Genomic DNA, 13,222 nt, shown 5'->3' with positions numbered 1-13,222 from the left:
TTTGTGAAGGAGAATCCTAACAAAAAAATACCACCAAGTATTCTTGGTTGAGAAAAATTTCCAAATTTTTTCGGAGAAAAGTACTCTCTCATGTTAGCACTGCTGAAAGACAAGAAATTCAGATGAAGAAAGCAAATCTAATCAGCATGCTTGATGAGGTATTAATTTGTTATTCACTTCAATTAGTATTTTTGGTTTTTTTATGGTCTTAATATAATTAGAAGATTACGATCGTAATCAGTTTGCTATTGTTTTTTTTTTATTTCATTTTTTGTATTGTTGGTTGAAGGTGGAGCAAAGGTACAGACAGTACCATCACTAGATGGAGATTGTGGTTTCCTCGTTTGAACAAGCTGCAGGGATTGGCTCCGCTAGAACTTACACTGCCCTTGCACTGCAAACAATAAGCGGTTTCGGTGTTTGAAAGATGCCATAACAGGTCAAATTCGAGTTGCGAATAAGAGCTTGGCAGAGGAGAATCTAAAAGTATTATTTTTTTTTGTCATATTTGCCCTAATAGGTGCATCCATTACTCGATACAACGAGAGTACTTATTTCCCCACTTAATTGATTTGATTTAAACCTCGGTTCATCCCATCGAATGCGATTCGAAATTAGACCACTGCACTATCCTTTTGCCCAATAATCATTCTCTCTTTTTCATTAATCTTCGAAGTTTCCTGGTAGAGATGTATTACTTCAGAGGAAATTTGGGGAAAAGGTAGAGGAGAGAGAGAGAGAGTCTGGAAGGAGTTGAGAAAAAAAGAAATTGTTTATTCTTCCAATCACAGTACATCCCACGTGTCTGACTCTGTTCTCTTTTTATTACAATTGTGAACCATTCTAAGTAACCTTTACATGCTCATTACATGTCATCTCTAAATCTAATTGGTTAATCTTCTTCTTTCCTTTCCTTTCAGCAATACTACGCTCTTGTTGTTCTATTACCTCTGTTGTCTTTGTAACTTCATCTTCAATTTCTACTTCTTGGTGCATTCCTGTATCAATACCTCCACCATTGAAAATAATCTTGTCCTCAAGATTGAAGGTAGAGAACTGTTGCTGGAACTTATGTACCGGCTCCCAAGTAGTCAATTCTAGTGATATTCCATCCCACAACACCTAAACTCAGTGTTCTGGCGAGAAGCAAGGATCTGTTTTGGTTGGAGAACTGGTAAACCAGCACTGAACATATCAGGCAATGGAAATAGAGGTATGTCCTGGTCTCCTCGAAATGGTTTTAAGAGAGAAACATGAAAGGTATGGTGGATCTTTGCAGATGGTGGCAGACTAAGTATGTATGTAACCCTGCCTACTTTTCTTTCAATAGGAAAAAGTCCAAAGTAACGACGACCAAGCTTGTTGATTTTGCGAAGGGCAACTGATTGCTACATGTAAGGGTGAAGTCGAACCCACACTAGATCACTTGTATATCTTGCCTATGTACATCTGCTTGTTGTTTCATATGTCACTGAGCCTTCTCCAAGTTACTTTTGAGCTGCTGGATCACTAGATATCTATCAATGAGTAATGAATCAACCTCTAGAAGCGTTGCTGCAATGGGAACATAGTCTAAAAGTGAGGGTGGTTCACGTCCATATACCAACTTAAAGGGGGACATGCCTGCTGCTGAATGAAAGGCAGCGTTATAACAAAACTCTGCCCATGGCAAAAATTTGGATCATTGCTTTGGAGAATCAACTATAAAGCATCTTAAGTACTGTTCAAGCACTCTATTCATCACTTTAGATTAGCCATATGATTGTGGATGATATGTACCACTCATTTGAAATAGCTCCACCCAAAATTTGCTCAAAAAATTTTGTCCCTATCCGAGATGATAGATCTTGGAACGCCATGAAGCTTACAAACCATATGAGTGAAAATGTTTGCCACCTTCACTACATCATAATTCTTAGGCAATATACCAAAGTGCGCCATTTTTGATAACTTGTCAACAACCAACAGAATTGTGGTACATCCACAAGAATTTGGAAGTCCAACAATAAAGTCCATAGAGAGGTTTTCCCATATTCTTCCAGGGATAGGAATAGGTTGGAGAAGCCCTGTAGGTGACTGAGTTGGAGTTTTGACTTGTTGACAAATCAAACATGAATTAACAAAATTTCTGATTGGACCATGTGAAACTAGTAGAGACACGAGAAGCTGTCTTCTGAATACCAAAGTGGCCACTAGCCAGGGTCGAATGACACTCTAGTAAAATCTGATGTACCAAAGGGGAAGAAGGGTCGATAAGCAATTTGCCCTTCTTTAACAGTAAACCATTATAAACCTGCAAGTCTGGATGTAAAGTAGGATCAAACTCCAATGTTTGGTATTTCTGTTTAAAGAAATAAGAATTGAAGTTCTCTTGCTTAAGGGCTGCTAATATATCAAATTGGTTAGTTGATAGAGTCATTATTTCTAGCTGTCTAGATAAGGCATCTGTTACTCAATTGTCCTTGCCTAGAAGCTTGGACAAATAATATTACTGCTCTGGAGTCTGGATTACTTGGTCCGATAATGCCTTTAAACTCTTTTGATCTATTCTAATTATGAATCTCCTTCCTAATAAGTATTGCCTCCATTTTTTCACGGCTTTAGTGATTGCATATAATTCCCTAACATAAGCTGCAGCTCGTTGCATTCACAGCGACAATTTTTTGCTAACATATGCAAGATGGTGGTCCCCTTGAAATAGAACAGCACCAACACCGAGGTCTCAAACATCAGTCTCCATTATAAAATCTTGATCAAAATTAGGTAAGCCTAATACTGGAGCAGAAGTCATGGCCACTTTGAGACAATTGAAGGCTAATTGAGCAGCATTAAACCATAGGAAAGCATCTTTTATAAGTAGCTCGGTTAAAGGCGTTGCAATGCTTGCATATCCTTGTACAAATTTATGGTAATAGCCTGTAAGGCCAAGGAATCCTCTCAACTATTTGATATTCTTGGGAATAGGCCAGTTTAGCATGGCTTTTATTTTGTTGGGATCCATGCTTACACCATTGTTGGACACAACATGCCCAAGGTATTCCACATCTTTTTGGGCAAAAAAAGATTTACTTTTCTTAATGAAAAACTGGTGTTTCTGTAAAGTGAGTAAGACCTGTCATAGGTGTTGAATGTGGGAATCCATAGAATGACTATACACAAGTATATCATCAAAGAAAACATAAACAAACTTGCACAAATAAGGTTGTAAAATGAGGTTTATGGAAGCTTGAAATGTGTAAGGGGCGTTGGTCAACCTAAAGAGCATAACCAAGAACTCATAATGGTCTTGATGAGTTCTAAAAGTTGTTTTATGGACATCCTCTAGTTTATGCGAATTTCCGGCACTTAAATCCAACTTAGAAAATACTTGAGATCCTCCTAATTCATCCATTAGTTCATAAGCACTGGGAATGAAAAACCCATCCTTGATGGTGATAGCATTGAGGGCTCTATAATCAATATAAAACCTCCAAGTACTATCTTTTTTTTTACTAAGAGCACATGAGAGGAAAAAGGGTTGGTACTATGTTTAATAAAGCTAGAGTTAAGCATATGTGCTATTAGTTTTTCTATTTCTCCTTTCTGAAAATGGGGTATCTATATGGCTTCACATTAACAGGAATTGCATGAGGTTAAAGATGGATTTCATGATCTATTTTGGCGATGGGGTGGGAGGTCTGTAGGTTCATGAAATAATAAATCAAATCTGCTAGTAATTGTTGTACCCATAGTTGTTATAACACCTCGTATTTCTAAAACATATATTAATATATTAAACATGGATTAAAGGGAAGGATTAGTGAAAATCCTGAAAATTAGGTCAAAATACAAAGAAAGGGTAAAACGGTAATTAACCGAACACGTAACCCTAGGAAGGTAAAATTGAGTAGGAGGTCTCAAATGATAAAAATAAAACTGAAAATGGATTCAGAACGAAAAATCGAGTGGTTAAGCAAGTTTCTGAAAATTCGATGAATAGTGTTTTAAAATATTGTGCTACAGTTGCACCGTAAAGCGTGTCGATTGAATTCTGAGCTCTAGGTTTTGATATAAGTTATAAATGGTATATAAGACTAGGAAATATGATTTCTGAGAAAAATTGACGGAAATTAGTGAGTTTGGGGAAGCGCGCCCACGTCGTGCATAACAGCTTAAAACAGCGTTTTTTCCGAACGACCGGAAAACTCTGGATTCTTCTGATCAAGGATAATTAAAGGACAATGGTTAATGTTAAAAATTAGAGTTTCTAATTATTTTAGGAAATTATGAACGTTTAGCGAAATAGGAGGAAAATTCGAATTAGTTTGAAATCGCGTGAGGTGGCGGTGGTGCCCACCTCACTTAAGTGGACTTGCCACCTTGCACAACACCACAAAATCAGCCATTTCTCTCTCCTCCCCCCTCACCAAAACTGAGTTGCTCCATGGAAGTGGAAGAAAAGCTTCCAAAACTTCTCTTCCTCATAACTCTTTCAATACAACCTCGAATCAAGAAAAGTTTGTGAGCAAAGTTGTTAGAAATCGTCATCCGAACACATCCCACCGATTTGTTTTCCTTGAAACCCTCTCATTTGTGAGAAATGGGCCAAAACCAGCCACGAAAATTTGAATATTTTTGGGATTTTTGGAGTTGTTTGTTCAAGCCATTGCTTGGGGATCACTTGGAGGGGTCATAAGCCAAGCTTGTGAGTATATTTCAACACATTTTATGGCTTGATTCATGAATTTAAATTTGGAAAACCTAGAGCATGAGTTGTGTAATTGATGTAGTTAGAGAGCTCAAATTGAAAATGTGCATTAGACAAATGTGGCTTAGAATGATAATTTAGAGTGATTGATGTGATAAAAATTATTGTTGAATTTGGGATTTTAACTTAGTAAATTTTGGCTATGGTTTCATCACTTTATGAAATTGATGTATTGTAGGATTGTGTAATTGAGTTGTTGAGTGTTTGTATGGATGGATTATTATATTGTATGATGTTTGGGAATGTTGAATTGAATTGGATAACCATTGGTAGGTGGACATGTGGATTTCGGCCAAAGAGAGGAAAATTGGGGTTTTATGTTGTGAAATTGTGTGCTTGATATGTTGGGTTGTTAAATGGTAATTAGAAGGGTTATGTGATAATTGGATGCTTTGAAAATAAATAGAAAAAATATTTGGATTGTGTTGGAATGTGCAATTGATCCTAGAAGGAAATAAATGGCAAAATGAGGTTGTGATGATGTAGGATGTAATGTGGCACCTAAAATGACATTGTGGAAGCCTTATGCTAAAGAAAAATAAATAAAATGTAAGAAAATATTTTGTAATTTTACACTAATTTGGCCGAACCTACCATGTGTAGGGGAGGGAATTTGACGTTTGTGAATTTGATGGATTCACTGTGTATTGATTCCTTGTATGGTCATTGTAGGTTGCCTCCCGCGAATTTGAACCCTGAACCGTGAGCTCGGTGGGTTGCCCTTGGTCCCGGACCAAAAGGGATTGTGGCCTTTCTGTTGTACCTAGCTCGGGGATTTATTGCTTTGGAGCTGCGAGAAGGTGATTATACAGGTAATCCCTTGGTACTGGGATTTGATCCCCGTGTGTGTTCCACCATGCCCGTTGAGGGTAATGGTAGGAAATGTATGTAAATAATATAGGATAACATGTTCATGCATATTGTATGTGTTGTGGTACATAGGATGTACCGTGTCTTTGGCCAGTAGACTGTTTGCCTTCGGGCGTTACAGACTTCCACTGGATAGGTCTCCGTGTGGGAGTTCCAGTTGACCTGGGGTCGTGGTGTGTTATCCGGATAGGAGCACACTAGGAAGTCTCAGGTGGATATGGATGGAAGGTGCCTTTGTTGATGTTCTGGGAACACACCTTGGTTTAAAACCCGTAGGCTATATGCCGAGGTTAATAGGCTGGACGTTGCGTGGTTTTGGCATTGACCATTCCACCTTCATCGTATTTTGTTCCCTATGCTTCCCTACTTCACTAAATCCCTTGTTTTATTCCGTTTTCGAATGTTATGTTATATTGTTTATGTGCATCGAAGTGAGCCATAGGGCGGAGTATTCTCCAGAACCTCTGGGTTACTGAGATATATTTGTATATCTCACCCCGCTTTGGGGACTTTATTTCAGGAGGTAGCAGTGGTGTCGGGGCGGCGGGCAAAAAGCCCGTAGGTTGAGCATGAGGACTTTTACCTATTTTGTATTTTGGTGGGCATTGAGCCTAAGCTAGACTTAGGTTATGACTAATGCATGTTATTAAAGTGTTGTCATTGTTGTTCATGATGTATTTTGTCTAAGTTTAGTCTTTGATTGTCATGATTTATTTTGAAGCATTTATTATGTATATTTGAAGGACAATTGTAATAGTTGTAAGGAAGTTGTAAATTGTGATATGGGGACTTGATGTAATATTGAAGCATGTAATATGATGAAAGGGAAATAGACTTATTCTAAGATGTGAATGATGACTTATGATTCAAAGAATGTATCCAATTGGACCTTTGTGATTGAAATTAGTTAACTTGAAAAAGTAAGCATTGATTATGTATTTTGAGCAAATTGGATATAATCTGTGAAGGGTTGTAAGAGCACCAATGCATTGCTGATCCTTGTGTGCCACCCATGTTTATTAGGTACAAATTGAGGTTAGAGAACACATTTGCAAATATGGAATTTATTGGAAAAATAAAGGAAACTCTGGCGAAATTTCTAGAAATTGGCAGAATTTAGGCTAACTTTGTGAAAGAATATCTCCCTCCTCAGAGGTCCGATACGGACGTTCCATACTCCGTTTTAAATCTTGAGATGTCCTATACCTTGTGGTAAAATTTGGGAATTTTCTGGGTTGCACGTCGGCCTGTAGAAGGCAAAGAGCACGGACTGCTCATATGGCCACTGCACTAGTGGTTGTTCTGGTGCGAGTTTGGGAAAATTATTCCCGCTTCTTTTCTTAGTCAAATTAGGTGTATGATATGTCAAATTGAATATAGGGGTGTCTATTTTACTGTATAAAAATTTGAGAGAAATTTCATGAGTAGATTTTCCAGAATAATTGATTGACTTAAGGCTGTTTGGAGCCGGTTTGAGGTTGGCTGACAGATTTGCTTGTCAAACTTCAAAAGGCGATATCCGGAGCAAACGAGAACTTTATGACTCGTGTGATAGCTTTATAGAAAGGTAATTAAGTTTAGAATAACATACTAAAAGATGAGAGGCTTGTAGAATGCGGTTTGTACGCAGAAATTCAAAGACCGAACCATATTCGGATAGGTAAAAAACGTAAAAGTGAGATTTTAGCTAAGTGGGTTTATGGGAACCCCTTAGTGACTTGAAAGAAGTATTTTATGATATGTAAGTAGTTTATAATATTATTCCGCGAAGAGTTTACAGTTACAGTCACAACTTTTATTTATTACACTTTATTATTGTTTTAAATGCTCGCGTAATAAAAAGGAAAAAGTTTACTCGCATTTTTATAAATGAATTACTGTGATTGTAACTGCGCTTAATATCATAATTAATGTTAACAATACCGGTGTACAATGGGCTGTTACAGTTGTATTGTCGTTGGAGTTGAGGCAACAGAGAAGTCCAGCATCTGTAACTCCAACAATGATGTAACTTGTCCCTTCTGTTGAATACGCCTGAATTAGTTTAGAGATATAGGACCCGAGTGAGACTCTTCTTTGAGTATGATAGCTTTACCATTCCATATAAACTCCATGGTTAATTTGTTATATTCCATGGTGACTGGTCCCAACACTTGTAACCACTGAACACCAAGAACTATGTCAGATCCTTGTAGCGGTAGAACATAAAAGCCCACCAAAAAATTATGTTGCTGAATTTGAACCGACACTGCTGGACAAAAGCCCTCACATCGCAAAATTTGTCTATTCCCCACCATAACATCGATTCTCCTGTCAGTACTGATTGGTAATTCCATGTGAGAAACAACCTTTGGTTGAAGGAAGTTATCTGTACTTCCTCCATCCACTAACAACGAAAATTCATATTTGCCAATGACACTTTTAAACCTTAATGTTTGAGGAATAACTACATCGTTCAACACATGAAAACTAATTTGAGGTGTTGTTGTTTCAGTACTAAAGGCTTCTGGTTCAACTAGTGAAATTGACCCATTGTCCTTTGTTACTATCTATTCCTCTATAGTCTCATCATCAGGCACAATCAAGACATGGACTGATGCTCTGCATTTAAGTCAAAAATAATAATTTTCTCCACGAGAAAAACACAAGTTCTTCTCTCTGTGTTCCTGAATTTGGCTTTGGGTGAGTCATTGAGTAGGTTTGTTATAGGTAGCATTGGTGTTTGTAGTATCTTTGGCAGTGTTTGTATTTTGTTTATATCTAGATTGTGGTGTGGGTGTGGATAATAATGGAGGATATGGTGATCGTAATTTTGGTGGGTTATTCTTAAGTTGTGATTTGGATTCATGGATTTTGGCTTAGGACATGGCATGTGTTAAAGAAGAAGGACAAAATGCAGAGACATCATGTTGGATTTCATGTTTTAACCTAGAAGTGAAACAACTTACAAGAAAGGATTATGATAGCCCATCTGCTTTGTTGGAAAGATGTTCAAATGATTCTTGATATTCCAACACCGTTTCTGTTTAAAACAATTTAGTCAGTTGGCCCTAATAATCCCCCGTTTTAGACGGACCAAATCGAATTTGCAAAGACTGAAGGAATCTTGGCCAAGAATCAATTGTGGAGTTCTTATTAAGCCACTGGTACCATTGTAAAGCATTTCCCTCAAAATAGAAAGGGACAATCTTCAATCATTATTCTTCTTCCATATCATAGAAATCAAATAATTGATTGATTTTGTAAATCCAACATTGTGGGTCACTCAATCCATCATAGCGTGAAACTTGAGGCATAAATTCTTCGCTGCAGCATGATCTCACGAACTTGAAGAGGAAGGATTCGTTGAAGCACTGGATGATGGTTGACACTCTCTATAGTTGTCAAAATAGCATCCAATTTGCAAGTTAATTCTTGAAAACGTTTGTTCATTTGTTCCTTCCACACCTTTACTTTAGCTTGTGTATTGTCCAAATGATCGTCCAAGGATCGGAAGCAAGTTTCACGGGCCATGGTTCAGTGATGAAAGCACCAAATTGGTAGAGATGGGTTAATTTAGATGAAATTTGGGAGAAAAGGAGAGGAGAAAGAGTCTGGAAGGAGTGAGAAAAAAAGAAATTATTTATTCATCCAATCATAGTACATCCTATGTGTCTGACTCTGTTCTCTTTTTATTACACTTGTGAACCATTCTTACTAACCTTTGCATGCTTATTACACGTCAACTCTAAATCTAATTGGCTTTCTTCTTTCCCGCGTAGCTTTCCTTTCAGCAATACTAGGCTCTTGTTGTTCTATTACCTCTGTTGTCCTTGTAACCATCTTCAATTTCTGCTTCTTTGTGCATTCCCGTATCACGTTCAAAAATTGTTGGCAATTATCAGTGTGTTTATATATTATTTTCTTCGTCTCATATATATATGGGAATAACATCTGTCATTTTAAAGGATATAAGCTTATATCCTTTTAGATCATAACCGTTGATTTTCGTCCATCAACGATTATAATCTATTGGATCAAAATTATTAATTAATTAATAATAAATTTATCCCATTAAGTTTGACCCAATAAATTATAACTGTTGATGGACAAAAATCAACGGTTATGATCTAAAATGATATAAGCTTATATCCTTTAAAAGGATAGATATTTTTCCACACACACACATATATATATATTAGATCATCTTAGTTATATTTCCAAATCAAAATTTTAAGGGAAAAGTTGAAATTTCCCCAATGATTTATGTTTGAATCACTCTTTGCTTATTTGGAAAAATATTTTCTTATGTTGCATGAGAATTTAATTCTCATGTTATGACCCTTCGATTTGCGTGCAAAACTTTTTTTTTTTTTTAATAAATGTGGGATCCACCACTAGTTGAGTCACAACATGAGAATTCAATTCTCATGCAACATGAGAAAATCAAATCCCTTTTTATTATCGCTTATTTCCTTACGGCCATTTTTCATCGAATCCACCGTTAACATAGTTAGACATTAGCTTATCTTGCCCATTTTGCCCCCGTTAAATTTGTGCCTCTCTCTCTTCTTCTTCTGTACTGCTCCCTTTTCTCTTTCTGCAACTCATTCTCAATCAGTTATTATGAAAATTGTAATCAATTTTCCTTTCCTTTCCTTTTCTTTTGGGACGATGAATTTATAGATGTTCTGTATCTGTGTTGTAAGCATTTTTTTCAACGTTGGTAAAAAGAACAAAGTGAGGCTGTGCAGAACACATTCAAGAAGCTGGTCAATTGGAATACATGTATTTATCAATATTTGGTTGTAAAATTTGAAGAGGCTACTGAAGTCATAAAAAAATACTAGAGAAAAATAAAAATCGCATCTAGTTTGGTGAGGATTGACATAGCGCACGCGGATAACGGTGGCCAAATATAATTCCCCCGAATTTACTATCTTTATTGCTAAGTTTTTTGTTTGTTGGTTTATGTTTGGAGGTTTTACTTAGTGTTCTTGTTAACTGATTTTTTATTAATTCTTTTTTAAACACTAAATCCTAACACACACACACGCACAAAAAACTTGTTTAACAAAATTAAGATCCTGATATATTTTATTTCTCTACCATACAAGTTTGGTTTTACAACAGTACTATCATTCAAGTAATTAACTCTACATAAGAAGATTAATCCTTCTTAATTCTACTTTGATTACGAAGAAATAATTGGATTGACGGAAGCTAAGAAAGTATATCTATGCAGTTTGTTTTTTGTTGTATCATTGCGGTTTGGGATGCTAGTAAATCATCATAATTCATCAACACAAAAAGTATGCCTCTTGCAGTATAAGTGCGTGGAATGCCCTTCTCTGAATGGTTATGAATGAATCTTGTTGTAAGCAACAATAATAGGATGGTCAAATCTTTCAAAATCAAGGGGGGAGAGAAGTGTGTGGACACGGAGAGAATATTTGAAGGGCCCGACCCTCAAAGTTCCTTTAAAGAGAATTGGGTAAAGAGAGGAGAGAGGAAAGAGATAGGAAGAAGAAGAAAAAAAAGGAGGGACCACTGAATAAATTTTCGTGGACATGAGCATGACAACTGAAGTGGATATATACATGGATCACACGTAATCCTAGATTTTATTGGACCCTTCTCATATACTAAAACTCAAGAGGCTTTTAAGTGATAAAAGTATAACCAAACAATCTCCCATATATTTTTTTGAATACAAACTTGAACTCAAAGTCTAACAAATTATCATTCAATACGGTGCTACTTCGCTAAAATTCTGAAGTTAAGCTCCAAGATTAATAATATTAATAATTTTTTGATTGATGAATTGATTGATAAGTTTATGTCATTGGATTAATTATTTATTCTCTTGACTTTAATAGTTTCTCTAATGATCAAATATAAATGCCAATATCTTTAATATCCAATAATTGAAACATAGCAAGAGAATATTTTGTACAAATTTCATCGGTGGTCATCAAAGAATTAGACCCCACCTATTGATGAATCAAAGAATGATAAGTTGATAACTATTCAATTACATATTTATAATAAACCCAGAATTAAGATTAATAGCATAATTATTGTTAACATGAAATTTGATACCTTATGACAATAATTAAATCTCTTTTTGATTCTTTCAATGTGAATTTAAATTCACATCAATATTTTACAATGATCTAAATAAATCATTTAATAAAATTTTGTAGTATAAATAAAGCCCCTAACTTAATTTAACAGCTGTGATCATCAATAGTGAAGACCGATTATCATGTCCTCTATAAACATATCAATTGATCATATACTCTCTGGACCTTTATGTTTATAAATTATGTGCACATGAATAATAAATAATATTTATTAATAGAATTTAAGAAATAATTATATTATTACATTGTTTTGCTCCAAACGCACAAATAACACAATATCTCCTACTTGCCTGGTGCAAATTTGTGGTCCTTCTAAAACATAAAGAAGTAACATGTCTTTCAAACATAAGTTGAGGCAAACTCTATCACAATATATGGCTCTGTAGAAGAATGTCATCTTAGCAATGTGATTAGTGGCTGTTTGGATGGGACTGTTTAGAAAGAAAAATTATTTCTTTAAAAGTTCTTTTAAGTCATTTTATACATTTTGGTAACAACGTTTAAAGAAAATTAGAATTTTAAATAAAGTTAGAAAGATGCTCTTCTTTTAAATCAGGATTTCTTACTTGTGAAAAAGAAGACCAAAGTCAATTTTTTTTTAAAAATCTACTTGGCCTTCAACCCCACTCCAATCACTGCTATCATATATCCTTTTTTGTAATTCTATGTATAAAAATTCTTATTAATTATAGAGATATAGATTTTTCCTGTTATAAGAGAAGTTTTTTTTTTTTTTTGCAGATACGATACAAAGATGGGGCCCACTGAAAAAAGGAAAGAGAAAAAATAAAAATGAGACTCATCATTTTCTGAAAAACCTATATCACTTAATTTTAACATCCAAGTATTTTTCTTATTTAAAGATATTTTTCATGTATTTTATCCAAACTAAAATAATTTCAACTTTTAAAAAAAAATTTTCTAAAAAAACAAACAAAAAATCATTTTCTTAAAAGGCCATCCAAAAATGTGGGCCTGTTTGATTGTGTTTTGATTTTTTTGTTTTTAAAATTGTTTTGTAGAATAATTATGAAAATAATTATTTTCTGTGTTTTTTTTTTTGTTTTGAAAGTTAAAAACCAAAACAGAAAACAAAAACTTATATATGTTCTCTAAATTTGATTCTAAAACCAAAAAATAGTTAAGTTTTTAAAACTTTTTTTACAAAATAAACCTTACCAAACGAATTTTTTTGTTCTGAAAACTAAAAAACTATTTTAAAAAACAGTAATCAAACATAGCGTAGTCTCTGAATTCCGTAGTTCATTACTAGTTAGTAATTACTCTAGTTTCAAGTCAGTCTGACTGGCGTTGCTTTTTCCCTTTCTTATCCAGGGCGTTTCCCTAAATTAGCTGCAAATCATTTCAGATTTAGTTGTGCAATTTCACCAGTAATCTAGGACTCTTAGGTTGCTCCGCCGGATCACGTATCCAAGTTCGTCTATACCCCGGAGATGTTGCCGTCATTTATTAATAGCCA

General features: G+C 35.2%; 1 long non-coding RNA gene across 3 annotated transcripts; it reads left to right on the top strand.

Moving 5' to 3' along the window:
* Nucleotides 1-20: 20 nt before the first annotated feature.
* Nucleotides 21-6,437, top strand: LOC133307642 (uncharacterized). 3 transcript variants are annotated; one of them, XR_009751066.1, is made up of 4 exons: nucleotides 21-158; nucleotides 290-439; nucleotides 5,420-5,559; nucleotides 6,138-6,437. It is a non-coding gene; the product is annotated as an uncharacterized LOC133307642 (long non-coding RNA). The 3 variants fall into 3 exon arrangements; XR_009751068.1 differs by lacking the exon at nucleotides 5,420-5,559 and adding an exon at nucleotides 1,331-1,394 and having other exon boundaries at nucleotides 290-1,213; XR_009751067.1 differs by lacking the exons at nucleotides 5,420-5,559; nucleotides 6,138-6,437 and adding an exon at nucleotides 1,331-1,990 and having other exon boundaries at nucleotides 290-1,213.
* The last annotated feature ends 6,785 nt before the right edge of the window (nucleotides 6,438-13,222 follow it).

The sequence above is a fragment of the Gastrolobium bilobum genome, unplaced genomic scaffold (genome assembly GCF_033153095.1).
Source record: "Gastrolobium bilobum isolate Gb01-03AN ecotype WA unplaced genomic scaffold, APGP_CSIRO_Gbil_v1 utg11686, whole genome shotgun sequence".
Lineage (NCBI taxonomy): Eukaryota > Viridiplantae > Streptophyta > Magnoliopsida > Fabales > Fabaceae > Gastrolobium > Gastrolobium bilobum.
This window is presented reverse-complemented; position numbering and strand designations above follow the sequence as displayed.